Source organism: Sitophilus oryzae, unplaced genomic scaffold, assembly GCF_002938485.1.
Source record: "Sitophilus oryzae breed Bouriz unplaced genomic scaffold, Soryzae_2.0 scaffold_357_pilon_pilon, whole genome shotgun sequence".
NCBI lineage: Eukaryota > Metazoa > Arthropoda > Insecta > Coleoptera > Curculionidae > Sitophilus > Sitophilus oryzae.
Genome location: NW_022146926.1, coordinates 1,078,325 through 1,094,925, shown reverse-complemented (window position 1 = coordinate 1,094,925; position 16,601 = coordinate 1,078,325). Strand labels below are relative to the sequence as shown.

The 16,601-nt window shown below is 31.8% G+C and overlaps 1 protein-coding gene across 6 annotated transcripts in view; it reads left to right on the top strand.

Moving 5' to 3' along the window:
• The first annotated feature begins 1,819 nt into the window (after nt 1–1,819).
• Nucleotides 1,820–16,601, top strand: part of LOC115884765 (major facilitator superfamily domain-containing protein 6) — a 29,992-nt gene continuing 15,210 nt past the window's right edge. The window contains exons 1-3 of one of the 6 annotated variants that reach the window (XM_030903441.1): nt 1,820–1,956; nt 10,557–10,635; nt 13,673–13,968. The gene's annotated coding sequence lies outside the window, so the exon portion shown is untranslated. Of the gene's footprint in view, nt 2,049–5,147; nt 5,485–10,556; nt 10,636–13,672; nt 13,969–16,601 lie in introns of those variants that run through there. The other 5 variants (XM_030903439.1, XM_030903440.1, XM_030903437.1 and 2 more) reach the window with 5 other exon arrangements.

The window sequence follows — 16,601 nt, the reverse complement described above, 5'->3', positions numbered from 1 at the left end:
ATTATTTTTGGCAATTATTTGGCAACTCACTTTGTATACCATATTTCACAATTTATGATTTTGTAATACACACTTCCCTGTTTATGTTACATCCAGATATTTCATAATTTCATTACTTCTAAAATAAAAATAACTAATACTAATAAACTGACTTACTAATAAATAACAACTAATACTCAGTAAATCAATAATACGAGAGAAACAATTATTATTTTCTATAAAATCGTAGATATTTCTAAAACTATAAAACGGTAATTCTATAAGTTGAATTAAAAAGTATCGTCTAGTTATTTGAGAAATATCACCAATCACCATAATATTTTGCGTCAACCTTTGTAAATGTTTTTAATTTTGTTAATTTTACGTTTAAAAATATACCTAAATATTTTCAATAATTCCAATAAAAAAAATTGAAATACTGTCAAAACAAAAATTGTTCATTTTATAATTCTCCATCCATTGAAAAAATAATATACAGGGTGTTCCATTTAAAAACTTCCCCTACGAGATGGAAGACTTTGTCGTTGGTGGGGAAGCTCCTGGTCAGGTGCTGGGGGGAATCCCCCCTAGCACTTGGCTTGGTCTAAAAAGCATCTCACGCACCAAGACATATAATGATACCGGGCGGGGCTACGGACAGCCTCAACCTTGGGGCACCCCATTGTATTTTACCCCTTACTTCTAAATGCGGGGCTCTGTAGAAGTGGACCGACTATCCCTAGCGACTCATGGGAACACTATGAGATCTGGTAATAATAGTAATAAAAACATCACCGGTGAAGCTGTGGGGAAACCCCCTAGCAACACTGGGAACAGTAACAATGAAAGTTCCAAGGGGCCTAACTACAGGAGAGGTGGCTGACACTTGCGTGAGACCATCCTCCGCAAGTGGCATACAAGTTACCACCTCCTCCAAGGGTCGGGGGCCTACAAGCTACCGTTTCGTCTACCCGGCCTGGGTCGTAGCTTCTCGACTGTGAAGGACACGGGTCTCCGTAGGAAGTCCTGGGACTGTATGATGAGTTATAACTCAAGAAAGGGGGACACAATAGATCTCTAAGGTCGCAGAGATTAACCCCCCTCCCACTTATTCCATTTAAAAAAAAAACGAAGAAAAATTATTTTATATTTTAGAAAGTTTGGCGTATATTTTTGAACTTCCTGTATTTATAGCAAAGTATGTATAGGCCATCTAAAGTAAATATCTAATATAGTTTTGATTTCAGGACAGTTCTTGGTATTTTTAATAATTTTTTAATAGAGGCTGAAAAATATATATTATTTATTTATTTATTAATATCACTGAAACTATCGAAATATATTTACTCATATCTTAGGATTATATAAAGTGATATAAAGCCAAAAATGCAATAATATACAGGGTGTTTCATTTTAAAAAAATCATCCCGATGTACTCACACTTTCTTGTTGCCTTATAGAAGTTCAAATATTTTCCTACAATACATCCTAGTATATACTTTAGGTTTGCACTCCCAAGTTTTTTTATTCGAAGAGCTACAAGATGCCCGACGCACTATTGCCGGGCCCTGTATATTAATACATTTAAATATTTAAAATTTATTTCAAATCTTATTTAAAAATCTTTTTGGTCTATCACTACTTGTTTGGAAGTACGTTTTATTAAAATAAAAATTATGAGAATACGTATTAATTATTTTTATGCAATTTTCCTATTTTGAACCGGTTTAAAATTCACATTGAGAATAGCAATGTCAACAATTTCTAGATTGTTAAAATATCCGATAATTGACTCATCCAGCAGCTTTATTAATGCAAGTCAGTCAATTTGAATTATGTCTAAATTTTACTTTGTAGTCTTGGATCTAAATAATGTGCAATCCCACTTTTTTTTTAAATTACGTACCTAATTAAATGAGAAACTAACAGTGCATGCGTATTTGAAAAGTGTATAGTGTATACCTAACCTAGACCTAAGTAAGTTTGAAGTTGGAGCTTAAAAGAGTTAAAACTAAATACCAGAGAGTATATTCACAATGTAGGCAAAAGTTAAATCGACTACATACAAGGTACAGTATTCTCGTACACATAAATATAGTTTTGATTGAAAACAATTTATATACATGTTCAATTCATTTTTATTAAAACTGATACACAGTTTTCCTATTTTTCTTGCTATCTAGAATTTTTCTTAAACTATTATTAGTTGTACTGCATAATATTACATTTATATTGTAATAAATATTTACAATAGGAATTTAATTATAACTGGGATTGACAAAGTACGAGTCGGGATTGTTGGGAATCAACAAAGATATTTTTGGTGAATTGTTGGTTGCCTGCAATCGCAGCAGGACGCCAGCAGGATATAAAATTATATAAATTATATTTTAACATTAAGGATTTCTGTATCTTTTGTAAAAAGTTTACTATTCTATTCATAGATGGTGATACTATCACAAATTTTATTTTAATAATTAGGAACACTAATTAATTATTATGTCAACTTGCCTATTATGTTTTTTTTTCTAAAAAGTTCTAAAACGTGTTTACACTTCAAAATATATACAGGGTGAGTTTTAAATAAGTGCAAATATTTTAAGGGTAGTATATTTCGACTTTAGATACGATTGAGTTTATATCTCGTGATTTTTTTTTTTAAATTTGGTATATTTTTTGATTTTTTTTTAGTTTTTAGTTAAAAAAACATGATTTCTTGATAATACGGCAACATAGGTAATAGATTAAATTTACAAGAAAGAAAATCCAGTGGTTCTCAAAATTTTAGCAAAAATCATTTTTTTTAGAAATTTTCAGTAAGTAAAATAACTCGCACTAATTTTTGACTCACTCTATATAGGAATATTATGATTCTTCTCTAAATAAAAAGATAATGTAGTCGTATTTTTTTCTCTTACATTGTATTTTATTTATAATACTGCCACATATTTAGTGAGATTGTATATTTTATTGACTTATATAAGGCTTATATAAAATTAACTTGGTACCTATATGGTAATCTATGCTAAAGATAATAGTCTATTGTTGAATTTAATTGTCTTCACACACAATTTCTGCTGTTTACATCATCTACTTTATATAATATACAGGGTGTCCGTCAATATTCCGTAGACATTAAACTTCTTGCATTTTTGGAATAAAAATAAGTTAATAGGACACAAATTAAAGTAGTGCCTTCATTTTTCCGTTATAAAACATCAAATTATAGATGATATTTGGCAATAAGTTTCAAAAATTTTAAATTAATTAACTTTTGAGAGTTTATTTTTGATCGACGTCTCTTAACCTACATATGAAGTCCTTTTGTATAGGGGTGAATGTGTTCATTTAACTTATTTTGATAACAAAAATACCAAGTTGTTCGATGTCCACGAAATATTAAATACTCTTTATTATTGATATTGAAAATTAGGCAAAAATATCTATAAAATTATGAAATTTCAAATAAAATTTTTTAAGAGATAGAAGGTGAAAAGAATAAAAAAAATATATTACAATCTTCTTTTAACTTATCTTTAAGCATAACCTTCATTATTTTGTTGTACTTCTAATAATTTTTAAACGGAGACGATTTAGTGATACAAAGTGGTCGTATTATTTGGGCTATTTATTTTTAGAATATAGATAAGTGTTGCTTTTGGAAAATAACCACGATAAACGGTATAAGGACCAAGAACAAAACAAAGAATAAAGTGTAGTAACTAAAGTTCCTAGATATACTTATAAAATTAAAAATAATATATCAATGAGTAGCGTTAAAAAAGTGGATTTAAACGTTTTATTTTATCTATACTAATAATCCTTAAGTGACTGATTTACTGATTAATCACGATCCTGCTCAAACCACTCAACGTAAGAAGCTCAATTTTGGCATACAGGTTGACTCTAGGGTGTAGAGGTTCGATAAAAAGGGATTTTTCGAAATTCCAGTTCCAAGGGTGTGAAACCACCCCTCAAATATTACAATATTCAAGTTTCCAAAAAAAAAACGCTTAAACACGTATATTTTATTTTGTTTTTTTACATATTTCAAGATTTTTTAAAAATGTATACAGGGTGTTTCGAAAAATCTGGTCATTGATTAATAACGATCCTGCTTAAAGCGCTTGACGTAAAAAGCTGATTTTTGGAAAACAGATTGACTTTAGGGTGTAGAGGTTCGATAAGAAGGGATTTTTCGAAACTCGAACTGTAAGGGGGTGAAACCACCCCTCAAGTATTAGAATATTTTTTTATTTAAAAACCGGTAAGTTTTTCGGAAAAACTCTTAAACACGTATATTTTATTTTGTTGTTTTACATATTTTAAGAATTTTTAAAAATTTATACAGGGTGTTTCATAAAATATGTCCATTGAGTAATCACGATTCTACTTAAACTGCTTGACGTTTAAAGCTGATTTTTGGCAAACCCCACAGTCAATCCTGTGGGGTGGAGAGGTTCGATAAGGAGGGGTTTCTCGAATCTCAAATTCCAAGAGGGTGAAAAGTGAAAACGCCCCTCAAATATTACAATATTTGTTATTTAAAAAATGGTTAGTCTTTCGGAAAAACGCTGGGACACGCATAATTTATTTTGTTTTTTTTACATATTTTGAAATTTTTTAAAAAATCATACAGCGTGTTCCACAAAGTTGGGTAATGCATTAACCACGATTCTGCTAAAACTGCGTGATGTAAAAAGCTTATTTTTGGCAAACGGATTTTTCGAAAGTCAAATTCAAAGAAAGAAGCCAAAAATTCAATAATGTTCATTGTTCCATTAAAAAATAATCCTGATTTAGTCCCACGTTTTTGAGTCACCCTGTAGAAGTTAAAATAATTTCCTGAAATAGGCCTTAGGTACCGTATGCACTTAAGTTCTTTTTGTAGGCCCTGTGAGACTCTCTGTATGTTTTAAGTTTTGTAGTCTGTCTTGTTTTATAGCTTGGTGAATTATTTTTTTAATTAATGATATTGAGTTAGTTTCTTTAGCGTTGTACTTATTATTAGACACAGTATATTTAACGCGTTAATTTGAAGTTCCCCATCTGCTATTTTTATTATTATCTCTCCGCCGACAACAACTGTCCTGCGCTGTTTATTAATTTCGTCACATATTCTCATTTTGAATTTGGGAATTCTCATTGAGAATTATTAGCTGCTTTTTTTTCATCCCGTTTAACAGGCGAATGTCACCAATTTCAAGCTGATTTTATTCGCGAAGAAGAAGAAAGTTTCACGAGGCGACCTTAAACCATTGCAAACGCGAACATATTGATCTCGCTATCAATAAGTGAAATTTAATAATGAAATATTAAGAGAGAGCAGTGGTTCATTTTGCACACTGATAAAGAACATAATGCCTGATAGCGTTTATCAGGACTGAGCCTTTTATCATCATTGCCAGGGAACAATTGATTTATACCGTCAAAGTGGTTTTAGATGTTGTCATAGTCGAAAGGTAATATGCCAGTAGGTGCAGTGTAGTTTTTCTGTTTTGGTAGGTGAGTTTTCAGTTTATTTTTTTTGCTTGATATTTTGACTGTATAATATATTTGTTATGTAATTATTAATCATAAGGTTTTAATATTTACTGTTTCATATAAAATGCGGATTTTGTCTAGTGCTACCTGCCACAGTTTTAATAGTTTGAAAACAAGAGCACAATGGAAATATACAGAGTGGTCCGAATTGTATTCCGGAAACTTTGGCAGTCTATTCTTCAAATAAAAATAAGTGAAAAAGTTCGTATAAATATATGTCCTAAAATGGCTTAGTTTCGGAGACATTTATTTCGATTTTTTCCAAATAATTTCTGAATTAACATCAATATTTGTATGAAAATTGGTATCTGGGAGTTTTTTGACATGAGAAATTTGATTTTCATGTCTTCTTAACTAACTAATCATCTCAGTCACTTTTTATTGAATCCAGATCTATATCCGGAAAAGAACCATCAAATGATGGCGCGACAGTACTTGGTTCATGCTTGTGTAGCTAGGGTCTACAAGAAAATTAAATAATTATACAAGGTTGGTCACCACATACGACACGGAGTATTGTAGCTAAACGACTAGATTTTTACAAATTGTAAGTTTTGGGTTAGTTGAAGGACTATTAGAGCTACAATTTAAAAATATTTTTACAATATACAGAGTGTCCCAAATAAATAAAAATATCAAAGTTGTATTTTTTTAAATGGAACACCCTGTATATTATTACATTTTTAGTTTCTATGATTAAAATAAAGGTAAATTTGATTAAGGTTTATTACACTTAAACCTTACCGTTTTTAAAATATTTTCAATTTTGTAAAATTGCAGTAAAAATGTTAAGGCGGTTGCAAGAAGCGATTTTTACCAAGAGACATTTTTTAAGTAAAAATTCACGGAAATGTATATTTTGTCACTCAGTGGCTTTATACAGGTTCGGACGAAAAGTTATTACTCTTCAAAACAGTTAAAACTCGTGTAGGTGGCGCCCTCTAGAAATAGGAGTCATATTAACATCAAAATCAAATTTCTCAAGTAAAAACACTCCTAGACGCCAATTTTCATATAAATATTGACATCACTTCAGAAATTATTTGGAAAAAATCGAAATAAAAATGAAACTTCTACACCCTGTATCTCCGAAACTAAGCATTTTAGGACATACATTTATACGAAGTTTTTTACTTATTTTTATCTGCAGAATATGCTGCTAAAGTTTCCGGAATACCAGTTCGGACCACCCAATATATTTTTATAAAAATAATTATTATTATTTATCTAAACCAGATTATTAGCGCATAAAAAACTTTTTTTGATCAAGATTCAGATTCAGATTTTTTTTTCTCGAAAAGTATGACGTTTTTTTGCAAGAGATAAAAAATGTAGTAAATACTAGAAGAACCATTTTACGAAAAAAACCTTCGTCAATGGACTTGGAAAATATTTCTACTAAAATTTATGTAGGGTTGAGGGTAGTGTTACCCTTTCTGTACTTTATCTTGATTTTTGTGAAAGTCAAACTTTAAAATACTAACGGATAAACGAAGCACTTTTGTATAGAGGTAACGTCGTAGTATAGTCTGTCCAACGAGAAGATCCTTGACAGTGATAGACGTGTCTGTCATTTTAATTTCAAAGTAGTTTATTTTATTTTACAAAGAAATAAGTTGGTACCACTGGAACGCATAGCAGGATATATTTAAAATTTGATTGACAAGATGACAAGTGATTACTTCAAAATATTGTGAAAAAAACTGTATAAAACTGAAAAAATGTAATCGAGTTATTTTATTTAATAAAAACGGTATGTGTTAATACAAAACAAACAAGAACAAGACACTACATACCAAAAAATATAAAAAAAGAACTATTATTTACTTTCAAGCTTTATGAAACTACCCGCATTTATGATTATATTTATCAATATAACTTATGTACAAATACAAATTTGTAATATTCCACAGGAATAAATAAAACAACAGGTAAATAAAACAAACTATTTTAATAATAATAACACCTACCAAATTTTATACCTTAAAGGTTGATTAATTAACTTTAATCTTAATTTTTTTAAACCAGGACCTTTTGACATTATTTTTCTGCAGTACTAAAATCCATTTTTTACCTCTCGTGTGATGTCGATATTTTACAGCTACTCGAGTTTTTAGTATATGTTTAGTTTGATCCTTCTACCATATACGAGATGCACTTATCTACGACGAAATGGTATACAAACTTTATCGATGGCAACTTCATTGGTGTATAAGACTTTCTGCCTGGACAGCGAGAATTAACCATAAAATGTGCTCTGGGTCTACAGTTAATTTTCACTCGATTTTTCCTCCACTTGACTTCAAAAGACACAAAACACACGTAATCAAATGAATCATCTTCGAAAACGCAGGGTATTTAACAAAAGTTGACAGAAAATTATAACCTATAATTTGGCAAGACTTTGACAAGCGTCAAAAATGACAAAAATCTAAAGGCGAGTTCATACTCATCGGTGTCCGTTTGTCGTTCATCGTTCCGTCAAACCAATAAAAATGAAATACGATCTGTCATTTTTTAAATAAACCAATAAAACTGGTTAAAAACAACAAGACACGACGTATGACGGATTTATATTTAAACCCATCCATAGATAACTTAAAAATTATTAGAAACTTTTTTTAGTAAAATAAATAGATTGGTATGGGACGTCATCTGCTTTTCTTCTGTCATCGTCTGTCGAAATCTTACCTGAGAAAAAAAACAGAGTATAGTTCTATGTCCACGGAATATTGGGACACCCTATGTACATGGTGAGTTTCCTACGATGTTCTCTATGGGTATCTCGAAAACTACTGGAGATAGAGGGTCGGTTAAATGGGGAAAGAATTGCAGTTTTGTGGGGTCATAAATATGCGCCTTTCAGATTTTTGAAAAAGTTCGTGGCTTACTAGATATTTCGAAAAAAAAACAAATTTTGGCTATTTTAAAAATTATTGTCCCTAATTCCATTATAATCTATTTTAGACAAAAAGTTTTCAGATAAAAGCATATACAACAAACATATTTATGTTTTTTATTAAATGTAGTTGGCCATGACTTCATAAAAAGCGCCATATTTTAAGCATATCGCTGAAAAGCTTAAAAAAATGGCCCTTTTTATGAAATCATGGCCACCTATGGTTTCCATTTAAAAAAACATATATTTGTGTCATATGTCAAAAATGACAGGCTTTAAAAAAAATCGGAGGACACAAACTCATTAGGGATGTGATTATCTAGAACTTTTATCTGAAAACTTTTTGTCTAAAATAGATTATAATGGAATTAGGGACAATTTATAAAATAGTTAAAAAAAATTTTACGAAATATCTAGTAAGCCATGAACTTTTTCAAAAATCTAAAAGGCGAATATTTATGACCTGACAAAACTACAATTCTTTCCCCATTAACCGACTCTCTATTTTCAGTAGTTTCCGAGATACCCATAGAGAATATCGTAGGAAACTCACCCTGTATGTATAAAACCTTATTTCGTAGCTTTTGGCTTTATTTAAACCATTATACGTACCTACATTAATGATGGTGTTATTCAATGGCAAACACAATGTTCTAATCAGTATTATAATTAACGAAGTACTGCTATTTCAATTAATCAATTACCTGTCCAAGAAATATATTATCTCAGTGAGTTAGGTATTGTATAATTTTATGTTAAAATTATAATAGAACTTTTAAAGTCTCTTATTTAATTTAAAAAATACATTAAAAAAACGAAATAACTCACTTTAAAGTCACTTAAATAATATTTATCTTAACCTTTGTAAGTATAGAACTAATGAGATACGCACACAACTTTGGTACTCAAGGCATCCCATGGGCAGGTCAAAAAATAGTTTTAAGGGCTCTATTAGATCCCTACAGTCTAGTACGACGTTTGATTTGAGTCAGTTTAGTAAACTTTGGTTTAGTGACGGCCGTTTATTATTCCAGAGCCTTTAGTGAGCTTAGAGGTTTTTAAAGTTTTGTTAAAATAAGTGGAAATTATATTGTTGCATCAAAAAGTTTGTTATATTATTGTTTAATACGTTTTGCAAACTAGTTACCATTTTTTTGTAATGAGTTTTTTTGTATTTGATATGAGAATCAAACACTAATTTAGTTCTTTGTTTGGGTAAGCATCATTTAAATTTAACTTAATTTTTACTGATTATTTTTATACTATTAAGAAATAAAAAGCGAAAAAAATAAAAACTAGAAGTTTCAAGAACAAAATACTAATAAAAATAGTAAAGTAAATTTTATACTCGACTATTAAGGTTTTTACATAATATTTTAATAGAAGGAATAATACATTGAGGCCAGTTTGGCACTTATAGAGAAAGTTTAAGTTTCTCAACTAATGTTAATTCGCATTAAAAAATGCATCTGCACAGCTGAAATGGAAATGGACTTGTCAAAATCAAATACAGGGTCTTTGTTATGTATGGAAACAGTCGTTTATTAGGTAAAATATAAGAGGCACCGCAAAAAGTTAAATATAAAAGTTATAGGGTTTATAAATATCTATTAGCGGGTAATAAATTTAAGTATACAGGGTCGATCATAAAGTCGGGGCACATCAAAGTTTCATTTTTTTTAAATAGAACCCCCTGTATATTATTGCATATTTCGGTTCTTCCTTCAATTCTAAGCAAATATCGAAATACACACAATGTACCTCAAACCAACCGTTTCCGAGTTATTGACTTTTGAAAATATCACTTAAACAATTTGATTTAATTAATTTAATGATAGTGCTGAACTAGTTGAAATTTTGTATGATTTATTTTTAGAAATATTTAATAACAGACAATTTAAGTATTAATATACAACATATAACTTAGTTTTAACTAACTAGATAAATACATAATATGTCATCCACGTGTGTGTGTTGATTAGTACTTACCAGTTGATTTTGTAATTTGGTGGAATGATGTGTAGACTGTTATCATGCGAATTAAAATTTCAAAAAATTATTTTTTTACCTTTTGGTTAGCAATAAGTTTATTTTACTAACTTTTTTTAAATACAACTTCTCTTGTCTTTTCCAGAATTTCAATAACATCGACACAATGAAAATAAACAGGCATCTATTGCCGATCAAGGCTCATTACTTCTTTTTTATGTCAGGTAAGAAAATCTAGGATACTAATTTTAAATATGTTTATATCTGGAAAACAAAAAATGTTATCAAAATAAAACTTCTAATGCAAACCTTGCAAAATTGTTATCAAAATAAAACTTCTAATGCAAACCAAAAAAAAACGGCGTCACAGAGGTCTTTAAAATGACACTCGATGACCATTTCTATAAGGCAGACGCCGGGTGCGTCTCACAAGTGGCTCACCCCTATAATTTTTTATTTTTTCAGATAAAAAAATGAGATTTGGTTTGTTAGTATATGACATATATTAGGATTGATTGGACGTATTCAATTGTTTTTGGTCACGTCCTGTTTCACCGGAAATTACTACAACTTATGATTTTTAAATGGCACCCTCGGTATTTTTTTACTTTATTCCATAGAAAATGATATTCTGAATAGAATGACATATCATATGTCAACTTTTGACATTCTCGTTTAAAACAAAATTGAATTTTAAAATTCAATCTAGAGTGTGTTAAAAACACTAATTCTTAATCAAGGAGCCTTGGAAAAATAGATTTGATTGTCTAATGTTTTTAGTGTCTTGTCTTGGCCAGTTACAAAATGCTCAAATCGTATTTTTAATCATGTCTCAATTTTTTCAAATGGAACGAGGGTGGCTCATTAGCATATTTAGAAAAAGCATTTTTTACGAATAATTTGGTACCACACACTTGGTATTTCGAGTAAAATTTTTGTTACAAACCGCAAGTTATAATTTCTAATAAACCATATATATACAGGGTGAGTTTCCTACAATGTTCTCTATGGGCATCTCGGAAACTACTGGAGATAGAGGGTCGGTTAAATGGGGAAAGAATTGCAGTTTTGTGGGGCCATAAATATGCGCCTTTCAGATTTTTGAAAAAGTTCATGGCTTACTAGATATTTTGAAAAAAACAAATTTCGGCTATTTTAAAAATTGTTCCTAATTCCATTATAAGCTATTTTAGACAAAAAGTTTTCAGATAAAAGTTGTAGAAAATCACATTCCTAATGAGTTTGTGTTCTCCGATTTTTTATAAAACCTGTCATTTTTGACATATGACACAAACATATGTTTTTTTAAATGGAAACCATAGTTGGCTATGACTTCATAAAAAGCGCCATATTTTAAGCTTTTCAGCAATATAAGCTATAATATGTTTCTTTCACAAAATTACTGAGTTATAGCCAATTCTTATCTTTCTTGACTAATTTCACTTAGTTAGCCATGGAAACAAGTTCAATCGTCGTTGCTCTCAGAAATGTGAAATTGTGTCACATCCAATCTTTGTAAATAAAAATAAACAAAAATTGTAAATAAAATTTTTTCAAATGAAGACGAGCGTGTAGGATTATTGGTTCAACTTTTCTTGGCCATACAGGATACGTTGACCGGTGAAAGTTACTTATGTTTTTTAGAGAACGGTTGTCAATGGTGTTCAAATTTTGTTGTGATTTATAACTTATAAAAAGACAAAATATGTTATTAAACGGCTCTTTACAATTTAGATTACACAAAGTAAAACTCAAAAAAATAATATCACTTAAGTTATTTTACAAAATGTTCAAAAAATCCGCAATTATTTTGAGTACATAAATGCATCTTTTTAAAACTGAATTTCTAGCTATTGTCACCGGTCGACTTAATTAAACTTCTCCTGTTCCGCCTCTTCGAGTGCCTCCCTTAATTCATAAGTTTTTTTGTAAACCTTGTTGTTAACCATACCGCATAAAAAAAATCTAAAATGGATAGGTCAGGTGACCGAGGAGACCTATGCAATTGGTCCACCTCCCTGAGTCTACATAATTATGATATAAATAATTTTTTACATAACATTTCTGTCATTGTGGGGGGGGGTGGTGCATCATAATGAAAGTCATGTTGGAACCACTGTATTAATGCGCGAGTATCTAAATTTATCTTTTCTAACATGTCTTGAAAACCGTTTTCTAAACAACGTAACGTTCACCGGTCAACATATCCTCGAAACTGTATGGCCAAGAAAAGTTGAACCAATAATTCTACACGCTGTTCTTCATTTAAAAAACTCTTATTTACAATTTTTGTTTATGTTAATTTACAAAGATTGGATGTGACAATTTCACATTTCTGAGAGCAACGACGATTGAACTTGTTTCCATGGCTAAGTGAAATTAGTCAAGAAAGATAAGAATTGGTTATAACTCAGTAATTTTGTTAAAGAAACATATTATAACTTATATCGTTGAAAAGCTTAAAAAACGGCGCTTTTTATGAAGTCGTGGCCAACTATGGTTTCCATTTAAAAAAAGATATGTTTGTGTCATATGTTAAAAATGACAGGCTTTAGAAAAAATCGGATAACATAATCTCATTAGGGATGTGAGTATCTACAACTTTTATCTGAAAACTTTTTGTCTAAAATAGATTATAATGGAATTAGGGACAATTTTTAAAATAGCCAAAATTTGTTTTTTTCGAAATATCTAGTAAGCCATGAACTTTTTCGAAAATCTGAAAAGCGCATATTTATGACCCCACAAAACTGCAATTCTTTCCCCATTTAACTGACTCTCTATCTCCAGTAGTTTCCGAGATACCCATAGAGAACATCGTAGGAAACTCACCCTGTATATCATATGTGAAAATGTCAAAAGGTGACAAATGATATGTCATCCTATTCAGAGTGTTATTTTCTATCGAATAAAGTAAAAAAATACCGAGGGTGCCATTTAAAAATGAAAAGTTGTAGTCATTTCCGGTGAAACAGGAAGTGACCGAAAACAATTGAATACGTCAATCAATCCTAATTTATGTCATATACTAACATACCAAATCTCGTTTTTTTAACTGTAAGAATAAAAAAGTTATAGGGGTGAGCCACTTTTGAGACTCACCCGGTATACCACCCCAAAAAACAACAAACAACAAACACAAAATTGACAAAATTCCTATTTCAAACTGATTACAGTGTTCTTCTGTATTTGCCTGTAAAAGTAATATTTAACTCTTTTCTTGGTAGTTTTATTCAATAGGTAACCACATTCTATTTTCAGCTATGGGTCCAATTCTACCCCAGTTATCCGTCTACGGGAAAGAAATGGGCATATCCACAGTTGTCATGGGCACAGTTACCGGAATTTTGCCCTTCGCATTTTTAATTGCCAAACCACTTTTCGGTATACTGGTGGACGTGTATAGGACGTACAGGAAAGCAATATTTATGACTATGATTATAATTATGACGCTATCATACAGCATGATAGCTTTTATACCTGTGCCAAAATCGTTCAGTAAGACTGTGATAGAAGGAAAACTTCAGGATTATTATTTGGATACATGTAATTTTATAGTTAGTAGTAGATAGGAATAACCAAATTTTATTAATTAGGACTATTTTTTAGAATTAGTTGGAGGGGGGTTAATCACTGCGACCTTACAGATCCATTGTGTCCCCCTTTCTTGAGTCATAACTCATCATACAGTCCCAGGGCTTTGACAAAAGCCAGTATCTGGGACGGTTTTATAGAGGGTAGTTCTCCATCTCCAATATCAGTCGTACCAAAATTCATTGCACGAATGGTTGTCGTCTCGGCGCTCTCAGTGATGAGGTGTACTGGTGTTTCCCCATCTTCCCCACAGAATCTGCATTCGCCGTTTCTTCTTAGTTTCAATCTACTGAGGTGTTCATTGAGGAGACAGTGTCCTGTTAAAAACCCCGTGACAATCCGAAGATTGTTCTTACTTAAACCCAGGAAGATCTGTGATTTTTCTTCATCATAAGCGCTCAGAAACTTCTTCGAGTGTCTTAGACCGTTGCAAGATTTCCATTCCAGGTTGCGGATGGAATCTTCCAAGTTCTTGAGTTCCGCCTTGAGTTGGTTACCACTTGGAAAGCAGAACGGTTCTGGTCCAGTTAGTGGAGTGTTCGCTCCTTTCCTAGCTAGATTATTTGCTTTTTCGTTGCCTTCTATCCCTTGGTGAGCAGGCACCCAGTGTAGGAGGACTTTGTTTTCTTTGCCTAATTTATTCAGCTTCTCTATGCATTCTTTGACCAATTTCGAATTGATGGTTACTGAGTTGATCGCTTTTAACGCTGCTTGACTATCAGACAAGATGGCTATTTCTTGTTTCCGATAGTTCCTATCTAAGATAAGTTGTACGCATCTTTCGATAGCGTAGATTTCTGCCTGTAGGATACTAGGGTAAGTGCCTGTAGGATACTAGGGTAAGTTCGGAGTATTTAGCTCTCGGCCCAAACACTCCGATCCCTGTTCCCGTATTGGTTTTGGAAGCCTCAGTATACCAAGTTATGGTATGGACTTTCTTTAACTGCTGGGCAAGCGTTTCGCTCTTCCAATCCTTTTTATTGCTCAATACTATACTCAAAGTTGTACGTTCTTGGCATATCGTCCACTGGGAGTTGCAGGAGTGGTATTTCCTTTTTGAGGGTGCTCCAAGCCCCTGATCTGACAATTCTCCCAGTACTAATTCCGTTAGTGACCATTCTAATCATTGTCGCATTGGCATATCTACCAATGACAATGTGCAGTGGTGTTAGATCTAGAATGACCTCCATTGCTGCTGTTGGACAGGTTCTCATGGCTCCTGTGATGCAAACGCATGCTAGTCTCTGGACTTTGCATAGGACTATACCGGGTGGTGCATCATCGGTTGGAAACGTAGGAAATGCCATGCAAATTTTGACCTATCCAAATAATGGCTCCCTTATTATTATAACTTATAATTGTAGTATTATAACCGAGTATACAACACAACAAATTGCATTTAACATTAAAAGCATTTGCTTTTTATTGGTTTTTAACCTATTTTAGATTGACAGGGTGTCCCAGAATTAAGTGCAAATATTTTAAAATGTGGTAGATCTCGATAAAAGAAACATATTTTCTCTTTATCGTTTTTCAAATAAGTCCAAAATAACGGAGTTATTTTACTTTGAAAATTTCCAAAAAAAATAATTTTTTGCTAAAATTTTGAGAACCACTGGGTCTTTTCTTAATTTTCTTTCTTGTAAATTTAATCTAATACCTATGTTTTCATATTATGAAGAAATTATGTTTTTATTTTTTAACTAAAAACTAAAAAAAAATTTCCAAAAAAATTTTCAAAAAATGCCGAATTTTCAAATTTTTTTTTCGCGAAAAAAACCTCATAGGCGTGTTTCTGGGGTTGAACTATACTACCAGTTAAAATATTTGCACCTATTTTTGGGACACCCTGTATTTGAAAAAAACAGCATACGCAGATCTTTAAAAACCATACGATATAGTAATAAATCAGTAATAAAACACTAAATCACCACAATACACCAAAACACTTTTACTTTCACACTGGACGCGCGTCTTGCTAGCCATGTTAGCATCATCAGCAGAAAAGTAAAGATTTCAGTTAACGTCTCCTTTTTGCTGCCAGGGCTAATCTGGACGGAGCCTACTTAGTTTACGCGGAATCCGAACCGCGGTCCTCGGCCATATCATGGTCAGTGGCCTACTGTCTTAGGAAGTGTCTAAATTAACTCTTACTCACGAGATATCCGATCTCATCCGGCCTCGAACCGGCGTAAATGAGCAGTGTGTATCACTAGTTTTTACACTTTTCCCTTGGACAACAGCACGATACAGAGTTTCGAACCGGTCACCCGTCCATCCACCAGTATCGCCTTACGTCGCTTAACTTCGGTGTTCTAATGGGAACCGGCGTTCCATACGGCCGTTGCCTTTCATCAGCAGATGATTAAAGCTAAACTAATATCTACAAATTAATTAAACAAGTCTTAATCTAAAGATAGTATGAACAGAGACAATGGCCCAATTCCTTCCAGTTCTCTGTTCCTACTGCTCTAGTTTCGGTAATTAATTGTTACGCTGTGTTAGCTTTAACTCGGTTGGCTAGTTTTTGCCACGCCTACTCGGGGTTTGAAAGGAATGCGGACAAAAAATATTTAAATAAACAGCAATAAATTTT